The sequence below is a fragment of the Drosophila bipectinata genome, chromosome 3L, assembly GCF_030179905.1.
Source record: "Drosophila bipectinata strain 14024-0381.07 chromosome 3L, DbipHiC1v2, whole genome shotgun sequence".
In the NCBI taxonomy this organism is placed as follows: domain Eukaryota; kingdom Metazoa; phylum Arthropoda; class Insecta; order Diptera; family Drosophilidae; genus Drosophila; species Drosophila bipectinata.
The window spans coordinates 25,335,543-25,357,958 of NC_091738.1; the positions used below are offsets into that span (position 1 = coordinate 25,335,543).

Below are 22,416 nucleotides of genomic sequence, written 5' to 3' on the forward strand. Positions count from 1 at the left end.
ATTGTTGAGTTACCGAACGTTTTCGGTAGCGGCAATTTTCCCAGTTGTCAATGAATAATCAACGCGTTCATTTAAATACCTTTTATTGCCTTTTATATACCTTTTATAAACTTTGCACTCAATTCTGTCATATATTTGTCATATAGTTTTATTCATAGCTCGCAAATAACTGTTAACCGATTGCTGATCAAAAGTCTCGCTCAAATGACGAGCAATATTTTTTGTTCCCATTGCTCTGTTCTTTTCAGGACCGTTTGACTTTGTGAGACGATTCTTTTTTGTATGTACTCGTATGTGTGCAAGTTATCCAACCCGTAAATACAGGCCACTTATGGCTTTTATAAACAATATTTTCAAACTCTGCATTTGCTTTCGGCTTTGTCTTTGGCTCTGAGATCCGATCTCGGTTCCCCATAAACAAATCAAAATCAAAAGTAAACTTCAGCTTCCCTCCGAAATTGCATCGATCAGCTTAATCGAATTTCACAATAAGATGCGACAGTTTCATCTTAAGCCTCTAATCTAAACACAACTGATGGCCGAAGTTCTTTGGATCAGATTTAGAATTAAGAAGCCAGTCCCTTTTTGACCAAGACCGCAAACGGTTGAACAAAAAAAAAATTTAAGAAAAATCAAAAGTGTCTTGTAATAATTAAATTTAATAAATAAAGGTTTAACACCAAGTTGTATAATTAAAACATAAAATTTACATTTTTTAATTCACCAAACTACAAACAATTTAACTTGCATGTAAAAGTTAGTGGGTCTTGTTCCATTTGCCTTTTTGACATTTGGATATTCAAAGAAAATAATTTTTTTTTTTTTTTTTATTATCAATCAATCAATAGTTATATTTAAAATCTGTCCGGAGTTATGGACAATAATTAATGCCTTGCGGCAGGGCAAGGAATATTTTTTTTTTTATGCACCAGGGCGAATTACGATTAAAAAACGGCATTGCGTTGGCCATTGCATTTTCTGAACCATTGCGCGGAATACTTCTCGGTACAGATCCAGATTCTACCCTGTTCCTTGAAGTTAATTCGTACATTCAATTTATACTTCCAAATGACATCGTTTTTACTCATCATTGATATGAATCGTGAGCTACAGTACGATACTGTAGATAGGACAGGCACTTTACGACGAACAAAAAAGAACAAGCGAGCATTATGCTCGCAGATGCGGCAGGACAAGGATTTTTTTTATGCACCAGGTGGAATGTGAAAAACATTTCTTATTTTGCTACTTCTTGCCGAGTCATGATTAAACAAATGACATCGCATTGGGCATTGCATCTTCCGGCATTCCAGCAACTTTATTAGATGAAGGAAGAACACCTCATTCAGCACTTAAGCTGCCATTAAACATTCAAAATAATCCAGATGCAGTGTGCAACTTAAAAAAACAATCGTCTATGGGCATAGTGCGGAAAAAATGTAAAATAATTATTTTTGATGAATACTCCATGGCATGTAAGCATTCGCTTGAGGCATTGGATTGGACATTTAGGTGCCTTCTAGAAAACAAAAAGGGGCAAAACCACGTTTGCCGGGGTTGCTAGTTTTGAAATAAGGCGCGTCGCCAAAGCAGCAACAAAATGTTCATGAAATTGTATAACCCAACAACAACCACATGAAAGTCCAGTTACCTTGCTCAAATGCAGGTGAAGAATAAAGATAAGAAAACGAAAGTGAAAAATGGTTTTTGCAATTAGCATCGGTGCATGCCGATAGCCGTGTACATATACACTTGCTCGCCTATACTTCGGAGCCGATTCCAACTACAAAGGAGTACCGAGAGTGATGGTGCTGGGCCCCCTGCCCTAGAGGGTCTTACAAATGCACATTTCCCAGGGTATTCTCAGGAAAAATGGGATCTTCCCGGCCGAATTAACCAAATCTGTGCATCTGTGTAATTTGCATCGTGCCAGAGACATGGTTACGAACGAGGTTTGTCTCATACCCAAAGCGAAAAACCATCGCACAGTTACCTTAAGGATTTGAGACCAATAAGTAGACTTTTTTTTTTTTTGAATCTTCTCTTACGAGACTAACAAAACGTGTTAAAATTTTAAAGTACTATATAATTTTTTTAAAGATCTCTGCTTGGGCTCTCTGCATAATCTTAAAAACTTGCATACGCACGTGAAAAACATATGATTAATTTTCGAGCTCACAATTGATTACAACAGCCATTTGACCCAAATTCGACGTAAAGTATGGCGGTCCCGGGAAGTGCGCCGGTGCCCCGCATAGCAAAAGCAGAAGTCCGTGGCCGGGAGAGGTGAGGATCCACGGACGGCGACCCGCCAACGGGAATGTGGCATGATTCTGGAAAGATGGATTAACAGCAGAAGCATAATTCGGAAGGATAAACGGGAGCTCCAAGCAGTATATTGGAGGCACGTAGTAGCGAATCGGGAAGAGTCTTTTTAGGAAGCTTGTAGAGTTGAGTAGTTGGACCGCCTTTGGAGAGTTCGACATTAAAGTGTTAGCACGTTTTTAAAAAGAGCTGGTAGTTTAAGCGGAAGGACCGCCTGTAAAGAGTGCAACAGCCTAAGAAGAGTTAAGTGTGCAAGACGAGCGGGAAAAGGATCCGTAGCAGGTTCCTCTAAAGCCCAAGGTCTAAGAGTTGAGTTGGGCCATTCCCCACCACGGCAAGAAGCCTTGTCACGAAGCGAGTAAGGAACAAGACTGGCGTTCTGGCCTTACCGACTCCTGTATCGCGCGACTTGCGTGATCCTTTCAAACATTGAAGAAACTGATGAAGGACACTCCGGTGATTAATCTATAGATCGCCGATCCGGACTCGCTAGCGCGTATGCCCGGTGTTTTCCTGGTGTAACGGATGCGCGACAATCGGTTTTTGGCCCATAACGGAGCGCGTATGCGCGCAATTGTGCGTCTATCGGCAGACGAACCGAGTGGGTGACCCGAAAGGTAGGAATGCCCTCGTGCCCTTGTCCGGCCGCCAGGCACCAAGACAGCGGAAACTCAGAAGGAGCAGCAAGGATCCGAAGCGGGGTCCGTCGAGAGCAAATAGTGATTTGTAGGTTACCGGTTGATGCCGCAAAATAATGGTTTTTATAAAGTTTGTATGCTAACAATAATCGCGTTTAACAATAAATTTGTTGGAACCAACTCTGTGAGCTAGCCGCAGCAAATTGTTGTGAGCGAAGATATTAAATAAAGTTCGTTACAATACATATATTGTTACAATTTATAAATTAAATGAGACGGAGGTCTGTAGGAAATTCCAAAAGATTTGGTCTTTTAGAATTGGAAATGGCTTGTGTCAATTAGAGCATCAGCTAGCATTCCTGTTTTCATCATAAAGCTTCGAGGCCCAGACGATCAAGGGGCGCTCGAGAAACGATTTATTAGTGTGTTTGGTCATTGAGATTTTTTAATGCCGTAAATAAAAAAGGCAAATTGTGCAATCGTTATAAGAAATGTTTATTTTCTGCATGCAGATGAAGTAGATAATGGTGCATGCAGAGACTCAAATGAAGTAAAGAGAGGGTGGTCCGACTAGTCACTGCTAAGCTGAAGCTCTCGATAATGGAGAGGGAGATAATGGAGATCTTCGCTCCCCTCGAAGCACTCCAATCCGAACAGGGATAAGCTCCATAGCTCTGGCCAGCGGCCACATCCATAGCCTCCAAAGTCCTGCATCGCTGCTCCAGAAACTCTGCCAGCGAATCCCAAGACTCTCCTCCCACTTAACCTGGGTAGCTGGGTCCAACCTTGAAGATTTGAATTTGTCGGATAACCCTCGAAGACCTGTTATTGAGTCACTTCCCAATAGAGTGAGGCCAAGAGTCCCGTTCACATGAGCCTGAAATATTAAGCGACGGCTATTAAATCGTTTCTCCAACAAATTCAGCGCGACATTCTCATCGGAGACTTCCAAGGAGCGAACTGCTTCGAAAGCGGACTCCTGAAGGCAAGATCGCAACCTTTGCAGTAATTCCACCTTACTGATGCACGGATTGCCGCCGAAGATTGTACAGAAAATCGAGTAAAACTCAGGCCATTCCGAGTATCCATCGCTGAAGGTAGGAAGAGGCAAGGGAGGCAAAGCTTGAAAACTTTGACTTAACACAGAGTCAAGCTGCATGCTGAAAATTCCGGTGGGAAGCAATTCGTGAAGAGCGGAGGGTCGTTTCGTGCTCAATTTCTGCCTGCATTGTCACTGCTAGCTCCGAAACAGTCCATCGGAGGTCACTACTGATATCCGAAATGTCCAAATCCTCAAGCTTCCATCATTCACCTTGGAAAAAGATGCTGAAAAGCTCCGTGGATCCTCTGTAAGACCTGAAGAATACCCAGGGCCTTGAACTTTAAAATAGCACTACGGGTTGGAGTGGGTGCACCTGTGACTGCGCCGGTAGAGTTCATAATTGATTATATTAAGTTCCAAACAATCCGAAGTAATAATTCCACCGCCAAGATTTTATCGCTCAAAATTTATTTGCTCGCGGCGAACACGATCGTGGAACGTATATATATATGAAGTCTATGCGAGGGCGAATGCACTTGCGTTGTGAAACGTAAATATGTATGTGTGCCTGTATATTTTTTGCGGGTCAATAGTTTTTTAAATTGTTAATTATATTAACTAAATCACGTTGGGGTCACCAATTCTTGTAGGGGGGCGTTGCTGCCGCAAAAGATTCCAGAATTATGGTGAAATAAGAAGTGGGGGGCGTCTTTTCAGAAATTCAAAAGAAACGCATTTAGCTTTATTTGGCTGTTTACAGAAGATTATCTTAACTAGTACAATAAAATGACGATCGACGACAACCAACGAGCGAGAGAGAGTGCACAGAGGGGCGAGTGCGGATGCGCTCTTCAGCGCGGGTGCGCTCTTATCCACAGCTGAGCGACACCACGGCCCCTCACCCAAACACCAATGTTTGGTCATTGAGATTTTTCAATGTCGTAAATAAAAAAGGCAAATTGTGCAATCGTTATAAGAAATGTTTATTTTCTGCATGCTGATGAAGCAGATCAGCTTATGGTGCATGCAGAAACTCAAGTGACGTGCAGAGAGGGCGGCCCGACTAGTCACTGCTAAGCTGAAGCTCTCGATAATGGAGAGGGCTGCCCGACCTAGACATTGCGGAGCTAAAAACTCTCTAAAGAAAGCTAGTGAGTCGAGCGGCCGAGATAGAGTCGGCTTGCCATCAACTAAGCTACTTGTACATACTTAAGCCTAATAAATAAACATTACTGTTTAAGCATTGAACACATCTGTAGATATAAATTCCAAAGATAGAGTTTCAAGGGATCAGACCATGAAATTCGAGTCAAACAGCATGGTCTAAAACCGATCCCCTGCAGCCTACACAAATGTGTACTCAAGTGGCGCGCTTATCGCACTTGAGAAAGGGTCGCATAGCAGATCAGCGTGCATTAGAGTAAGACCTATTTATTTAGAGTTCCTCTTATCATTTCGAGCCGGATCCTCTGTTGTTTCCCCCCAAGTGGTAAGGGACACAGAAAAAAAAATTAGTTTCCAAAAGGAACTCATTGGAGCAAGACCTTATTATTTGGGGCTCCTCTTAACAAATTCACTAAATAATACATTAAAATTATTTAAACATCAACATTAAACGCCGGAAAATTAATTAAGGAAAGCCCATAGAGAGTATACGTAGCCTGCAGGGGTCAAGAACGATAAAAAGACATAAGCTTGCATTTGCTCAATTAGGTTAGGTTAGGTTGAGTGGCGATGCGGGGCCAGTCACTGACACTTGAGCACTTGATCCACTTGAGCCGCTGGGGCTCCTTGTGACACCGCACAGGCAAGAGGTCCTACAAGGAGACCTCCCCATTCCTATCTACTAATGTGCCCAAGATTATGCTATTTTTCCTGCGGCAGTTCGCGGTCCCATCCAGATTTACGAATGAAGGCTACGAGTCTGCGTGGAGCGATCTCCGCGAGGTCTCCGTGAGTGCTGCTGCACCTAAGAATTTGAGTCGGCTGCGCTCCAGCGCAGGGCAATAACACAGGAAGTGTGCGATTGTCTCTACCTCTTCTACATCCCCAAAGCACCTATAATATAGTGTGGTACCGCTAATCCAGCAGCGTGTGCTCCTATTTACCAATGTCCCATGATGGCCTTGACTGCCGGACTGCATTCCTGCCTATTAAGGGCGATAAGCATTATTGATCTTTTCCTAGAGCGAATAGGCCATATCATGCGTGAGTTCCTGCAGATGCCTCCATTTTCTCAGTGCTACACGGTCAAAATTATCCCTGCATTTTAGCCTACACGTAGCTAAGGGAATGCCTACTAGTTCTTTCTCCGGGAGGAGAGGATTGATAGTACCTGCCCTTGCTAGTTCGTCAGGGGCGCACTTCCCTCGCGGTCCCTTTGTCCGGGCACCCATATGATGTAGATGTTATACTGCTCCGCCATCTCGTTAAGACATCTGCGACAGTTATTCACTGTCCTGGATTTGGATGAGAATCTGTTAAGGGCATTGAGTGCCGCTTGACTAACTGAGACGATACAGTTTCTTGACTGCCAGTAAGTGCTGGAGATCTAAGTGCTTCCCCGATAGCTATTACTTCTGCTTGGAACACACTACAGTGGTCGGAGAGTCTGAAGGACTCATTTATACATAGCTGCTCGTAGTAGAAACCGCCTCCCACCTGGCCCTTCAACATTGAACCGTCTGTGTAAATATGAAGGGAACCGGCTGATCCCGGGATTTGTATGGCCTATTCCTCTCTCTTTGGAATGGATACCATATATTTTAAGGTGGGATGATATTTTAAGATGGGATGATCAACAGGTATACAGTAGTCTGTAGCCTCCGTGGGCGTGAAGTGTGGGTCCAACTTGATATGTCAATAGTTGGTTATTTTCCATAGACCCGTCTCGCGTAGAATAATTGCCGATAGCGTGGCTTTTTTGGCCCCCACTAGCTCTTCAGGTTATACATAGGTCGAGTATAAAGTCTTGGGCATCTGTTGGTGTGGTACGTAGGCTGCCTGTAATGCAGACCTCCGCCATCCTTTGCAGACCTCCTACACAGACCGCTTTGTAAAGCCATCTGACTATCTTTAGGGACATTCTCCATTTGAGTCCAATGGCCTTTCGGTATGTACAGAGCACGATTGTTGCCTTGCTTGCTTTATCCATAGTGTTTGACTTCCAGTCCAGTTTCCAGTCTAGCGTAATCCCTAGGTACTTGGCGTTGCCACTGAGGGCGAGTGTTTCCCCTGATAGTTGGAACTCTTAAAATTGGTATTTTGTACTTCCAAGTAAAGGGGACAAGCTCAATTTTGGGATGGGCTTACACCTAGTCCGTTCCTAACGGCCCATCTTGAGAGAACCCTAAGTTTGTCCGTCATTCGGTCGCCTAGAGCCTGGGGAAATTTTCCAGAGAAGGCAATTGCGTCATCCGCATAAGCGATAACATTGGAACCACCAACTTCTAGGAATCTTAGTAGGCTATTAACCGCCACGTTCCAGTAGGGGTAAGAGTACACCTCCTTGCGGAGTCCTTCTTATGAGGTATCTTTGAATAAATTCTCATCCTAATGTCGTCTCAACAGTCCTGATTACCAAGATCTGCTTTATAAGGCGTAGGGATTGACCGTCTATTCCTAGTCTCGTCAGCGCATTGATAATCGAACATGCCAGGATGTTGTTCAACGCACTGTAGTGTCTCCTGGCAGGATCGCCATTTAGTGTTACGAGATAGATACCTACCGTTGATATATCAGTAGGAGACAACGTTCTACTTAAGAATGAAACTGGACATAAGTTAGTTCCAACTTATTTAGCACTTTATACAGTAGTGAAGTTAGAAGATAATGATAATATAATAATTAGGGATACTTAAAAGAAAAAACAAAAAGTTCATAAGGATAGATTAAAACTTTATAATAATTGAATTGAAAACTCTAATATAAACAAAATAATACAAAACAAAAGAAAGAAAAATGGGATATAAGAAAAGGAAATTCAAAATGAAAGAAAAATTCTTTTCTTTTATAAAAAAAAAAAAACAACGTTTATAATAAAATACTAACAAATATATTTTTAAACTAGCAGTACCATGCCACGTTTCGCTGTGGCATATTGTGGTTGCACGCATAAGAAATAAGTCAAACAAAAAAGAATAATTTTCGTGCACTATCTATGTATGAGGATGGCAAAATCGTGAGCTTTCCAACGTTGGTTATATTACGGTCATTCATCACAGCATCCCGCAAATGGATATATTCCTCGGACCGAAGTTTCGTCTGATTCAATCGGAGGAACAGCAAACGTTCTGTTTCAATTTTTGCATACATATCGACAATGTACTGATGAAACAACTGACGACATTTCAATATATGATTGTCATAGGTCCTCCGAACCATTAATCGGAATGAGTAAAAGTTCATCGCGCTGCACTTTTTATTCGTTTCTACACCATTGACTGGATCTACCATCCTCACATTAAAATGATATCCATCGGCACCATCCCAGAAAATGAGTGGATACTGCAAAGCATCGTAACAACGGTGAGTTTCTTCGACGTTTCCCAATCGATCGTTTCGTCGATGGAGAACAATATCTCGAGGTTTGAACTGATCCCCGACTATGACAATTGCCACTTCGTCTATAGTTGGAGCATTGTATCTCCTGATATATGCTTAAGCAGGCGTTTAGTCTGCATGAATGACAATGACTAAGCCAGGGAACCGGCTTTGTCATAGATTTATCCTTTGATTTTAAAAGTTGGCATGAATTGACGTCATTTGGAAGCAAGAGTTGTATTTCCTAATGTTCGACAGGAAATGCTTCGATTCAGCAGTAGATCCAGCTAATAGAGATTGCAGAGGCTCTGGTGGTGCTTCAAGTTGAGGCGATTTCACTTTCCCGGAAGCGCAACACAATCCTTTTGGTTCGTAGTTGAATTTGAGAGCCAACAGTGTGTGCAGACCTGATTCATCCGGCCAATAACGACATTGCGATTCGAGCTGTAATCAACAGTTGGATTATATCGGAATGCAAGACGATGCAAGACGATTGTATTGCAGGTTTCGATCTATTGCAAGCTGTAAACGCGCTTCAGCTACCCTTGCCCTGTCGCGTTTATTATTTTGAGATCGAATCAAATCGATTGCTGCAGAACGCGACTGCCTAACTCTCAATCGTGTTCGCTCAAGCCTAGCTGCTCGCGTTTCTGCTGTCTCCGCGTTGTGCATCCGCATGTCTCTCAGCCGCTCAGTCTCTCGAATGGAGGCCCGCTCTTCGTCAGTCCTATTCGAAATGTTACGTCTTTTTGCTTTTGTATTGCGAGTAAGACGACCAAAATTCGACTTCTTGGGTGGCATGACTTCGTTTCTAATGACTTCGTTTCTGACATTTTGACATTTTCATTTGACATTTTCTTCTTAGCTGTCTGCCTAAATAGAAAAGTTTCGCACGGGGAAATGCGAAAAAACTGATATATTCGCAAACGCAGATAAGCTATCAACATCAAAAGTAGACATAAGCCGAGCTGAATCCTCAACGCATGTTGGGTAAAAATTTGGGCTTTAACGGTTCAGAACTTTTCAAGTCTATAAATTACGTAGATACAAACAGAGCATTTTTATATATATAGATAAACATCGTTTTAAACATATACATTTACACAAACATATAAACAAAAATAATATTAAAAAAAAAAAAAAAAACTGCTTCACAGTGAACAGCGCAAAAGGTAAGAATTCATTCAATAAAGCTCGATCGGAACAACTGGACTAAATCTTCTAAATAATACTAGATGGCGATCCTGCCAGGAGACACTACACTGACACGTCGGGGAAATATACTTGCAGGAGCAAGATCCCAACGAGCAAGGTACCCAGACGGGCTGAATTCATCCCAAATATGAAGTCTAATAAGTCTACAAAAGCCCTAGGATAGGATACTGGAACAAACAAACCATGAACCACAGATTCGCGTGGACCAGAGATATTTGGGCGTGGCTTGCGGGTTCGTCACCGTTATTTTACCTCGTCATGAGGTTTTTTTTATTTGTTTGAACTTTGTTGGAAAGGTATCTTACTAATCGCTGCTTTAGCGATAAATAAGTTTAAGGTATTTTTACGACGTTTATTATTAATGAATTTAGATATTTCTTGAGTATGTGTGTGACTTGAACCAGGGAATATGGTCGGAATATGGTGTCTGGAATACCCTGTATGGACCCTGTACCCTGGACCCATACGAATTGGTTTTTCAACGCAAGAATCGGCGCCTTTACGTGTAGAGTTACCAAAGTGGGAGGATTCTTCAAGTACATTGTGGACCATTACCATCGAGTCGGTTTTGGAAAAGGTGGCTGTGTCTGACCCCAAGTAATTTTTCTGTGGCGATATTGATTTGTAGATCAAGGTGGATTTGTCCAATCCATCACTTTAAATTTTCATCAGGGTTTCTATTATCTTCCTATTTCCAGACATTTCACTTCCTTTTACGCGAACGGTCGTGATTTTTAGTGCGCACTGCGTTTTTATTTAATAAATAATATCTTAATATCCAAGTGCTTAATATCCAAGTTAAAGAAATTGTTGAGTTACCGAGCGTTTTCGGTAGCGGCAATTTTCCCAGTTGTCAATGAATAATCAACGCGTTCATTTAAATACCTTTTATTGCCTTTTATATACCTTTTATAAACTTTGCACTCAATTCTGTCATATATTTGTCATATAGTTTTAATCATAGCTCGCAAATAACTGTTAACCGATTGCTGATCAAAAGTCTCGCTCAAATGACGAGCAATATTTTTTGTTCCCATTGCTCTGTTCTTTTCAGGACCGTTTGACTTTGTGAGACGATTCTTTTTTGTATGTACTCGTATGTGTGCAAGTTATCCAACCCGTAAATACAGGCCACTTATGGCTTTTATAAACAATATTTTCTCTGCATTTGCCTTTGGCTTTGTCTTTGGCTCAATTATCCAACCCATAAATCCAGGCCACTTATGGCTTTCCACTTATGAATTTTATAAACAATATTTTCAAACTCTGCATTTGCTTTCGGCTTTGTCTTTGGCTCTGAGATCCGATCTCGGTTCCCCATAAACAAATCAAAATCAAAAGTAAACTTCAGCTTCCCTCCGAAGCCCAATCAATTACGCCTTTTGCGTTTCAAGTACCCACCAAATTGCATCGATCAGCTTAATCGAATTTCACAATAAGATGCGACAGTTTCATCTTAAGCCTCTAATCTAAACACAACTGATGGCCGAGGTTCTTTGGATCAGATTTAGAATTAAGAAGCCAGTCCCTTTTTGACCAAGACCGCAAACGGTTGAACAAAAAAAAAATTTAAGAAAAATCAAAAGTGTCTTGTAATAATTTAATTTAATAAATAAAGGTTTAACACCAAGTTGTATAATTAAAAAATAAAATTTACATTTTTTAATTCACCAAACTACAAACAATTTAACTTGCATGTAAAAGTTAGTGGGTCTTGTTCCATTTCCCTTTTTGACATTTGGATATTCAAAGAAAATAATTTTTTTTTTTTTTTTATTATCAATCAATCAATAGTTATATTTAAAATCTGTCCGGAGTTATGGACAATAATTACATTTTATAATGGGACCTTAACCTAATGAAATATTGAGTAGTACAATGTTTGCTTATCCTAGGAAACTAATTTTAACAGTAAACCTTAGCGATTAATTATTTTTAAAAAAATAATTTTTTTATTTAAAAAGGTACACATTGTACCACTGTGCATCGAACAGAATTGGAATTGACTTCTTCGGTCAATCGGTCTTTTAATCTCTCAGTGAGCGAACGTAAAACACTCAACCGAAAACCAAAATCAAAAGAAAGTAAGTCTTCTGCTCTGAGAGAGAGTGGTTGTCAAAAATTTTTTTTCGGTTTTTTTCATAAACTGATCACAAGGAAAAAAAGCGGTTATTTATTTATTTATTTATTTCGACAACGGATAAATCCTTACATGGCTACAAAATAACAACTTACGATCTAATAAATAATACTACAATATTAATAAAAACTTAATAAGCCCTTGATTAACATGCGTTTAAACACAACCTTATCAGAGCCCCATCTAATTCGTAAGCTTGGCGGCAAAGAATTAAAATAGGTAATTGGCCCTGTGACCGAAAAGGGGAAAAGGTACGAAGATCCCTTTGAGAAACATTAAAATGATTGAGTCTCATTAATAAAGGGCAATCAATGTTGTCAGCTATTATGTGAATAGATCCTTGAATAGATCCAAAGAATCCTTGGTTAAGTGACCAGAAAATTTAAATTTGGTGTCGAATAAGACACCAGGATCTCTTTACCTTCTCTTTAGCTGCCAAACTATAATTATTGATGGAATAATCTGTGCAGATTTCAAGAGACCGCTCACTGTAACGGGTAAACATACACTTTGATAAGTTTAATGGAAGAAGATTACGGGAGCACCATGAGTAATCTCTGCATATGTCCTCCTGTAAAAAGTAACTGTCACTAATGCAACTAATGGCTTTATAGATTTTAAGGTCATCCGCATACATACATTGAGAAGTAGGAATGACGAAAGCATAAAGAGAGGTCAATAATGAAAATAATAAATAGGAGAGGTCCTAGACAGCTGCCTTGTGGAAGACCAGAAAAGGTGACAAATGGAGTTGAGATATCGTCTCCAATAGAAACGTGTCAAGGTCGGTCAGCCAGATAAGACTCGAACCAAATTAATAGGCAGGAATGAATACCTAATTTATATGACTTGGCTAGAAGGGCAGCATGACACACTTTGTCAAAGGCTTTGGATAAGTCAGTGTAAATAGCATCCACCTGAAGTCTGTTTTCAAAAGCTTCAAAGTAGTGCCTAGAGAAGACCGCTAAGTTAGATGTAGTGGACCTCCCAGGTTACAAGCCAGAAATGTAAATTTTTTAGTAACTGTCCGCTTCAGTATCTTATCGACGTTGCAAATTCGCTAATTGAAGGGGAGTAGAAAGGGAAGCCTAAACGCTTCTTTAGAAAGAATGGGGAGATACCATCCAAGTCAGGTAAGTGAGGTTCGGTAAAATGTCCTGTGGCTTCAACTAGGTCACAGTCCAATACGTCCATGTTACTCACATTGAGAAAAGGCCCAACGCTAAGAAAAGTTTCATTATCACTCCAAGGAACCTTCGGCACCAAGTTAGAGGCAAAGTATTTTGCCAAAAGTTCAGAAACGCCGTGATCCGCCCTGAATCCTAAAAAGCTTTAGGATTGGATCGAAGGATAGCTTCGACGTCGGATATATACTGATTGTAAAGAAACTTATTAAGGAATTCAAATTCCCGCTTAAATTGCCGGTACAGATCTCCTGCTCGAGGCTTCCCTGTATTTATAAATCGTTTGAAAAGCTTATCCCTTAAGGGATTAGCTTAAGTTTTGTAAACCTTTTATATACCAGGAAAGCCTCACATGGGCATAAGTATCAATAATATTAAAAAGGGCAACCAAGAACTTAATATAACAATCATCGAATCATCGGGCATATCCAACTAGTGTCATACAGATGATAATATGAAATGGGGGAAGCAGAAGGCAAAAAACTATAAAACTTAATATGAATTACTAACGGCTTGTGGTGCATATCACATGGACTTAATGGTACATTGCATAATTCTACTATTGCATAAAACTTACTATTAACCACGTTATTTAATAATATAAGATCAAGAATTATGAATAAATCGTTAAAAATATTATTTACTTGGAAGAGGCCCAGACTAAAAATATCATCTAAAACTATAATTTTATGACTTTGGTGAACGTTGCTAGGTAGCATGCAGGGAGACTCCGGGTCGCCAGCTACCATCAAAGCAGTAGGGTCCGTCGTTCTAGCAGAGACACTAGTGATGTTTTTCATATGCGCCTGATAGATACTAAATGCGCTGTTTGAAGGGATATACGACGCAATGATGACGAACGGGCCATGGACGCCCTGGATTGAAACGGCAAGCTGATCCAGTTGAGGGTCGGCCCCCGGAAGGCGTATCGGTGCAGCCTGAAAACATCGACGGATAGCGATGAACACACCGCCACACCACACACATCTCGGTCTTTTCGAAATACATGAAACAAGTTGTGCTCAAAGAACTCATTGGAGCTAAAGTTGTCATTGAGCCACGTTTCCACAAGGATGATTACATCAAAATCGCAGGCAGAAGAATTCAGGAATACCATCCAGGACTTGGTCCTCATTCGCGATATATTTAGAAATATAACTTTTAAGCTTTTATTGGGGTCCGAGGACGAGTAGCTACAGTCCAAGTGGGAATTGGACGGCAAGGCGGTAATGATAAACGTGCACTCCTGGTACTGGTGCATGTGGGGGCATATCCAATATGCATAGCTTGCAAGATAGCCGACGAGGACACATAGAAATTTCCATTAGACTCATTAGTAGACCTGCAAGAGTCCAGTTGCAAGGCAAATCCAGTGCCAGGTGGAAACATTGAGCGTTTATAGTCAGGTACATCCAAACGCAGCAAAGATCCACCAACACGTCCAAAACATAAATAAACTTCTTCCATCGGCGAAAAGAAGGCACCAGCGAGTGGCCCAGCCAAAAAGAGATAAGATGAGGAGCGCTGCCAACGTCTCGATTACTATCGTCTTGTTGTTGCTGGACATTCACAAGTGAAGATAAGAAGAAAACAACTCCCCTTGAATAAAGTTGTTGTTGTTGGAGATTATCGATCAGAAAACGAAGCAAATTATTTGAGGAATTGAAGAAAGCGTCAACCGTTACCATTAACGCCCACGCCGTTTGTTGTTGGCAGCACAGCAAAGAACAATCGGAGTGACAAATATAAGCTAGTGAAGAATAAGAAGTAAAGTTTACTGGGGGTTTTTTGAAGATCGCGTTTGTTGTATGGAAGAATCGCCGGGAGATCAATACCCTTAGCAGGCTCTCTATGCACAAACCGGCTGACTCTTACCGACATAGGCCAAAAGTCATCATTGAAGACTGTAGGGAAACGTGGCTCCGGAACGCCCAATTCAGAGTTGACGAACTTGAGGGCGTTGATGTCAGCATCTTTTTTGATCAGCCTAGCATAGGCTAAATCACTCGGCTCCACGTTCAGCATATCGGCGACAAGCTGTGCACAGTGAATCTGGTAGGATAGACGTCGCGAATTTACCAATAAAAAGGTATTTTAATGATTCAGCTCATCAATTTTGAATGCGAATTATTTCCAATGACGCAGCTATCACATTGCCACATAAAGTTTGGAATGTTAATAAGTAATTTTATAGCCTCCGAGGGCAAATCCACACAAGCGGGGTGGTAGGCACGCCGGCAGATCGACGCGCATCGAAAGGCCTCACACCCACGAAGTTGGGTAGCAGTAACTTCTGCACTAAACTCGGTGCAAACGAGAGGCGACGTGAGCGAAAAAGAAAACGACCGAGCTCAACGAAAGCTAGATGCAGATTGCGAGCTATGGTTTTAATCCAAGCAAAGACCGGCTCAATTGTTTCCCTTTTTTGTGTTGCAACTCTTATTTTTCTTGTGCAACAGTTTTTGTCTCTATTTCTGTATTTTTCTTTGCCCACTCCAATCGCTCTTTTCAAAGTTCCCGCTTTCACTCTAGTTGGTTCAAATTATATGTGTTTTTGATTTAATTGTCACTTTTTATATTAATTAAATTTTTAATTGGTCTGCTCAATGAAGTCTTGTAATAAGAAAATCGTCTTCGGCCTGTTCTGGTTTCACTGCATCAGTTTTTTTATGCCCTTTGGTTGGTTGAGACCTGTTGGTCTGGTCTCAATTAATGTTGCGATAATGGTCGATGATAATGAGATCGTTCATGAGACAGACTAGAACCGGATTTTAAGAATTGATACCGATTTAAGGACCGGATAGGAAAGATAGGGGTTCCATTCTCCTTAGAGTAAAAACTGGCGAGCGGCTGGTAGACCAGTGCGACCCCATGAGGAGCAACGACGATCCGGGGCAGAGAACGTTGAGAGTTGCATTTTATTTCTAAAAAACTAAGACTTTAAAATAAATTGTGCATTTAATTAAAATTGAGCTATTTGTATTATTTCTGGGCTCAGACAATGACGTCGAACTATAAATGGAACGTTCCCACAAAATCAGTAAGCTATTTTCGAATATAGCGAATGGCAGCGAATATTTTCGAATATTTCTAGCCGCTGCCACATTCAGTTTACTCAGGACTTAAAGCAGTTTTATAACTTTTAAAGCACTAAACGTATGTATCTTTTTCTCTGCTGCATACGTTGAAAGTTTATCGGCAAATATCGATCAGGCAATCATCAATCTTATTGCACAGTTTTCTCAAACCCATTCCTATTCACCATTCCATCTTTATTAGCACTAAGCGTAAAAATGTATATTTTCTTCCGCTGCTCAAGCAAAACTCATCAGCGTAATTTCAACTCTTATCAGGTAATTGCCGATATCTTTGCATAGTTTTTTTTTGCATACTTAGCCTTTTACTTATAATATCCAAACTTATTATATCCAAGCAGCCAAACTTATTTTTTTTTTGGAGTGTCTTACAACCAGATGCCATTAACATCGACTTAAAAGATAAAAGAAGAACTTACGCCTAGTTTCACACTTTTTATTATGGACTTACTCTTTTCCTTAACTGTCTTACATCTTACACAACTGGTGTCAGACCACTTGCCTGTGCTTTTATCACTTATTCGAAGCCTTAAAATAACCTTAACTCTTTTAGCTTAACGTCGCCAAAGACAAACTGGCTTAAATACAAAAAGTACGTGAATGCCCACATAGAACTCGCGCCAGAGCTTAACATGGAATCTGACATGAAACACTACGAGGGCCCTAGAAGAAGTACTCGCGGCGGCAGGTATAATCTCTACTCCTCATGGGAAGAAAGTAGACCGAAACAAATACAAGTCGAACAGCTTCAGCAAATCGAACAGCTCATGCGAGAAAAGAGGCGCACGCGTCGTGATTGGCAAAACAGCTGATCACCAGCTTCAAAGCAACGCCTTAAGGAAGCAACCCGATCACTCGACCAGGCTCTTCACCAACAGGAAGAAAAGGCACAGCTGAGGTATATCAAGCAAACAAGCAAAAAGTATCCGCTGTGGAGAGCCCACCCAAATCTTAACGCTTCAATTAAAACGACCAACCCAATAAGCGACGAAGACCGAGCTGAAACATTCGCTACACATGTTCAAAGTGTCTTCCAGCCAAACCTTGCCTCGAATTCATTTCTCCTGCCACTAATTTAGCCAGAAGCTACGCCACTGCCAACTACACCTGCATTCTGGCCGAACGAAATCGAAAAAGTCATAAGAGGGCTAAAATAAAAAAAAGGCTCCCGGTGGTGACCTACTGATGCCAAAGGTTACCACGGCTTCAATCTTGTTTATCTAAATTGTTTAGAAAATGCTTATTAACTCGCATAATACCATACCTGGAAGCTTGCATATTATCCCGGCACCCCAATGTGGATTCCGAAGAAACCACAGAACCATCGAACAAATCGGCCAACTCGGGCGCACTCGGTCCTTGTCTATATGTTTTGTATACTGTGGATATTCCTAAGAACAACAACTTCAACGTTCGCAGACGATACCGCTGGCCTAGATAACGCATAAGTTAGATATGTCCTGTTTCATTCTTAAGTAGGACTGTGTCTCCTACCGATATATTTCCGTTTCTTACTTTTTCATTATATAATTCTTTAACATTTTCTTATTTTCTTCTAACATAATTCTAGCTCTTTTATATGCTATTTCTAATCTATATTTACTTTCTTTAGCATAATCATCTATATTGTATATAGGTTCTATGCTATCTTTGCAATTAACATGTTTTAGTAAACTGTTTTTTTTTACCGAAAACAAGTTCATATGGACAATAGTTATGTGCCATAGATGGGGTTGTGTTGAAACAATAAACGAAATATTAGATCCATATGTGCCAATCAGTTTTATCAACCGATATATATGAACGTATGTATTCATTAAAAGTTCTGTGACTTCTTTCGACTGTTCCAACTGCCTGGTGGTGGTGTGCAGTTGATGTTGTGTTATTTATTTGTAAATACTAGCACAAATCATTTAGTATAGAATTTTTGTATTCTGTTATGAACGTCATTAGACCGTACTTTAGAATAAAATTCTCAAAAATCGCTTTTGCTACTGTGTTAGCATTTTTGTGTGGAATCGGAATCGCGACTAAATATTTAGTCAGATCACAAAAAACTTTTGACTTTTGAGAAATAACTTTTGTCACTTTTGATTTTCGCCATTATTGACATTTTCGTATGTATGTATGTTATCCAACTCATAAATTGCCTCACCAAATAGGCAATGTAAACATTATTTTCAAAACGCAGTAGACCCTGCTGAATGCGTCATGCCATTTCTTATCTTGTCTCCTAATTTCCCCTTACTCGTTTCTGAGGATCCCCAAAAGATTATCCAGACTAAACATCAAGCTCCACTTGTAAACATTCCCATACATTTTCCATGGCCCAAGCCAGACATAAACATTAGAGCCGACTCGCCGTCACCAGTCCGAATTTGATCGATTTTCCAATTTTAGCAATCTTCACCAATGACTCAAGTATTGCATCAGCAAATTGTCCCTTTCTCTTAGAATCTATTAGGGCAATTATTTATTCTCTCTAAGTACCCTTTTGGGTTATTTCGCTCAAGCCGAGGTTTGTTGGTTATCTGGCAATTAAAAATTGGCAGTCTTATTCCGGGAGCAAGCCTTTTACCTACAATCGGTCTAGCCTTAAGCGTTTAAATAAAGGTTGTGATAAGAAATAATAAAAAAGTTTTTAAAAATAAAAATAAAAAAATAAAAAATTATTTTTTTTTTAAAGTGAACTTTGGGATTAATGTAATTGGCGCCCAACGTGGGGCCATGTAAATAAAGGTGGTTCTAAAAAATAATTAATTAAAATAAAAACAAATTAATTAGAAAGAATGCACCAGCGTGGCTCAAAAACTCATAATAATCCCAATTTAATCGCGATGAAAAGGCAAACCGAAGACTAGTGATTGGCAAAGACCCCAATAAAAAAAAAATAAACAACATATTTACAAATCATAAAAAATTCAGTGACAAAAATTAAAAACCGTGTTCACTGAAAAACAAATTAACAAATGAAAAACAACCGTGGTCACTGAAAAACAACACAAACAAAAACACATCTAATAAAACATTGCGACAGTGATTTGGAACTTTTGAAGAGACCTGAATAAGCAAAAAAACAATAAAAAAAATTTTATAAACAGAAAAGTTTAATAACAAAGAAACTACAAAGAAATAATACAAAAAATAATACGAACAAGAAAGGAAAGCTAACTTTGGGCGGAGCCGAAGTTGATATACTCATGCAGTTAAAACCGGATTTATATCGCAAACATCGGATATAGTTTGCCGATCCTTATGAGAATATGATAATATAATCCAATTTATTATAATACATAATTTAAAACAAGTCCCAAACTTCTATCTTTAACAATACCAAAGTTGGTATTTCTACCAAAAACCATTTCCGATCGTTCAGTTATATGGCAGCTATAGGATTTAGTCGGCCGATCCCGGTCGTTCCAACTCACATACTGCATGCAAAAGAAAGAAGGGTGTGTGCAAAGTCGATAGCTTGAAAACTGAGAGACTAGTTTGCGTAGAAACAGACAGACGGACAGACAGACGGACAGATGGACCGACGGACGGACGTACATGAACAACATAAAATTAAAATCAGAAAATGATATGGAAGAATTAAGATATATAATAATTAACCATATCAAAGATGATCACTTTAAAATAAATAAGAAAATTCCTTTCCGAACTGATATTAGAGGGGAAATAAACTTAGAACATGATAGACCCATATATGGAAAGCAATACCCATATGCCCAATCCGTAGCAGAATTTGTTAATAAAGAAATTAAAAGAATGATTTTCATGATTTTGAATGATTCATGAGAATGAATGAAGAATTTAATTTCTAGCAGTAGTCCGTATAATTCTCCAGCTCTTGTAGTTCCGAAAAAGGGATACAATGAAGATGGCAGTTTAAAACTAAGACTTGTCATTGATTTTAAAAAATTAAATGAAAACACAATTCCCGATAGATACCCAGGGAAAAGCAAAATTTTTTTTCCACAATTGTCCTGGAATCAGGTTTTCATTAAATATTAATGAGAGAATCCGACATTCAAAAAACGTCTTTTTCTATAAATAACGGTAAATACGAATTTTTAAGAATGCCTTTTGGCTTAACTAAGCTCCAAGAATCTTCCAACGAGCAATGGATGACATTTTAAGAGATCAGGTTGGAAAAACTTGCCACGTCTATATGGACGATATAATAATTTTCTCAAATTCAGTAGAGGCACATTTTAATGATTTAACTAGAATAATAAATATCCTTTTAGAAGAAAATGTGAAAATTTCTTTAGAAAAAACCAACTTTTTTTGGGTACGTAGTCTCTTATAATGCAATCAAAACAGACCCAGTTAAAATAGCAACAATACAAAATTACCCAATTCCAAAAAATATCTGAGAGCTTAGGAGCATTCATGGTTATTATAGAAAGTTTGTCCGTAATTATGATTACATAGCAAAACCACTCACCTCATATTTAGGAGGCCATAATGGTAAAATATCTAAAATTATGTCGAAAAAAATGTCGGTACAGTTGGACGAACCAGCTGTAAAAGCATTCAACGAACTTAAGCAAAACCTTACTTACTAATCAACTTGAATTAGTAAAACCAGATTATAGTAAAAAATGCATTCTTACAATAGACGCTTCAAATATAGCATTAGGAGCGGTTTTGTCACAAGAGGGTAAACCTACAACCTTTATATCAAAAACCCTCAATAAAACAGAACAAGCATACGCCACAAACAAAAAAGAATATTTAGCAATTGTTTGGCCATTAAAAAATCTAAGAAACTACTTTTGTATATGGTAGGAATAGAAATTCACACCGATCACCAGCCATTAGCGTATTCAATATATGACAAAAACCCAAATATTCACATGAAAAGTTGGTATTCATTCATACAAAGTTTTACACCAAAAATTCAATAAAAACCAGGTACAACTAATGTTGTAGCATATGTTTTATCCAGAGTCCAAATTCAGATGCAAATACAATTCATTCTGCAGAAAGCAGCTTTGAAAATGTAATCGAAGAAACTAATAAACCACTAAACGAATTCAAAATTCACCTCTTAATCACTACTGGCAGATTAACAGCCCACGAATCAATAAATGTCTTCAATAATGTTAGACACATTATTGAGTATGATATTCCAGAGAAAAGAATATACTAAAAGAATATATTTCACCAAATATAATCATAGGCCTGCACTGTACCCTACAAGACCTTTACTTATTGCAAAAACCATTTAAAAACAAGAAAGGAAAGCTAACTTCGGGCGGAGCCGAAGTTTATATACCCTTGCAGTTAAAACCGGATATATATCGCAAACATCGGATATAGTTGGCCGATCCTTATGGGAATAGGAATATATAATCCAATTTATTACAATACAAAATCTAAAAAAAGTCCCAAACTTCTATCTTCAAAAATACGAATGTTGATATTTCTACCAAATACCATTTCCGATCGTTCAATTATATGGCAGCTATGGGATATAGTCGACCGATCCTAATGAAATTTGGTAGGTTGGATCAACTGACCAAGAATTAAATCTGTACTAAGTTCCAGCTTTCTATCTTCAAAAACACGAAAGTTGGGTCATTTCCGATCGTTCAGTTATATGGCAGCTATAGGATATAGTCGGCCGATCCTTATGAAATTTGGCATGACGTAATGTTTTGCCAAAAATAGCTCACATGTCAAATTTGAACTCTCTAACTCTAAAAACACCAAAGTTATACCATTTCCGATCAATCAGTTATATGGCAGCTATAGGATATAGTCGGCCGATCCGGGCCGTTCCGACTTATATACTGCGTGCAAAGGAAAGAAGGGTGTGTGCAAAGTTTCAAGACGATAGCTTTAAAACTGAGAGACTAGTTCGCGTAGAAACAGACAGACGGACAGACAGACGGACAGACGGACAGACGGACATGCTCATATCAACTCAGGAGGTGATCCTGATCAAGAATATATATACTTTATAGGGTCGGAGATGTCTCCTTCACTGCGTTGCACACTTTTGACCAAAATTATAATACCCTCTGCAAGGGTATAAAAATTAACTTATAGATAACAATGCTTTCCGCAATACTTTTATTTCTGAACAACATCCGAAATAATTAATTATTCGAATCATGATTTCTTTCTTTATAAAGACAATAAGGACGTTCTGACCTATGACTCATATGCTGAGCTATATCATGTTACCAACATTAGTTTCTATAAAGAAATAATGAACACA

General features: G+C 39.3%; 1 long non-coding RNA gene across 1 annotated transcript; it reads left to right on the top strand.

Annotated features, from left to right (window-relative positions):
• The first annotated feature begins 9,625 nt into the window (after positions 1-9,625).
• On the top strand, positions 9,626-10,448 carry LOC138926424 (uncharacterized). Its single transcript, XR_011442954.1, has 3 exons — positions 9,626-9,719; positions 9,783-10,058; positions 10,134-10,448. It is a non-coding gene; the product is annotated as an uncharacterized lncRNA (long non-coding RNA).
• Positions 10,449-22,416: the final 11,968 nt, after the last annotated feature.